Source organism: Leptonychotes weddellii, unplaced genomic scaffold (assembly GCF_054177405.1).
Source record: "Leptonychotes weddellii isolate Sample4059 unplaced genomic scaffold, ASM5417740v2 HiC_scaffold_41668, whole genome shotgun sequence".
Classification (NCBI taxonomy): Eukaryota; Metazoa; Chordata; class Mammalia; order Carnivora; family Phocidae; genus Leptonychotes; species Leptonychotes weddellii.
The window spans coordinates 1-922 of NW_028008208.1; the positions used below are offsets into that span (position 1 = coordinate 1).

Sequence of the window (922 nt, forward strand, 5' to 3'; positions counted from 1 at the left end):
CCTTCTCACCGCCCTGGTGTTATCAGTTAATCGTATCCAGTGGGGAGCCTTGGTCAGTATAGCGGATACAAATGTACTGTGAGAGCCAGGGAGGGTTACAGTAAATGCTTCTGTGCTATCTTGTCTCTCACTGCTGCCTCCCCCGTTGCCAACCTAGCCCTGGAGGCTGCCCGTATTTGTGCCAACAAGTACATGGTGAAAAGCTGTGGCAAAGATGGTTTTCACATCCGAGTGCGGCTCCATCCCTTCCATGTCATCCGTATCAACAAGATGTTGTCCTGTGCTGGAGCTGACAGGTGAGCTGGGTCCTGGGTCTCTGCCTTTTCAGGTGTTTTCCCATACCTTGAGGCCCTTGTTTGGCTTGATTTTTTTCATCAGGGCAAAGAAATGGGCCTCATATAAAGAATTCAGCCACCTATATTAAAGTTAGGTTAAAGGCTACCAGATGGATTTTAATGGACCATTTTCCCCTCATACCACTGCACAGAACTGACTTGTAGAAACAAACATAAAAGGTATCGTGACTAAGATTTAGCCTCTTGATGACCGGTGAAAGGAGGTGCTTCTGAGGGAGTAGCTTTAATCCTGATGACCGTCATCTGCCAGCAAGCAGGTAGCTGAAGCAGTCACAGTTTGGAGGGCTTTCAGATGAGCCCAATGATACCTTGTAGGGACTGGCTAGTCTGTTTTTGAATTTTCTGTTCTCTGCAGCCAATTAAGCCGACTGTGCTCTTTGTCCATGGGGGCCCAGTGTGCCATGGCTGCAAACAGTAGCCTCCTTGGTAGTGTATGCAGCCTGTTGATTGTATAGGTTGCCCTAAGGGACCTTGGAGACAGCTCTTTCCAGTGGACACTGAGGTCTGACCTCATGCTATCTCCAATCTAGGCTGCAGACAGGTATGCGGGGTGCCTTTGGAAAGCC

The 922-nt window shown here is 48.9% G+C and overlaps 1 non-coding gene across 1 annotated transcript; it reads left to right on the forward strand.

The window, feature by feature from the left end:
- Nucleotides 1-705: 705 nt before the first annotated feature.
- On the forward strand, nt 706-839 carry LOC115942984 (small nucleolar RNA SNORA70). The gene has a single exon (XR_014142351.1). It is a non-coding gene; the product is annotated as a small nucleolar RNA SNORA70 (small nucleolar RNA).
- The last annotated feature ends 83 nt before the right edge of the window (nt 840-922 follow it).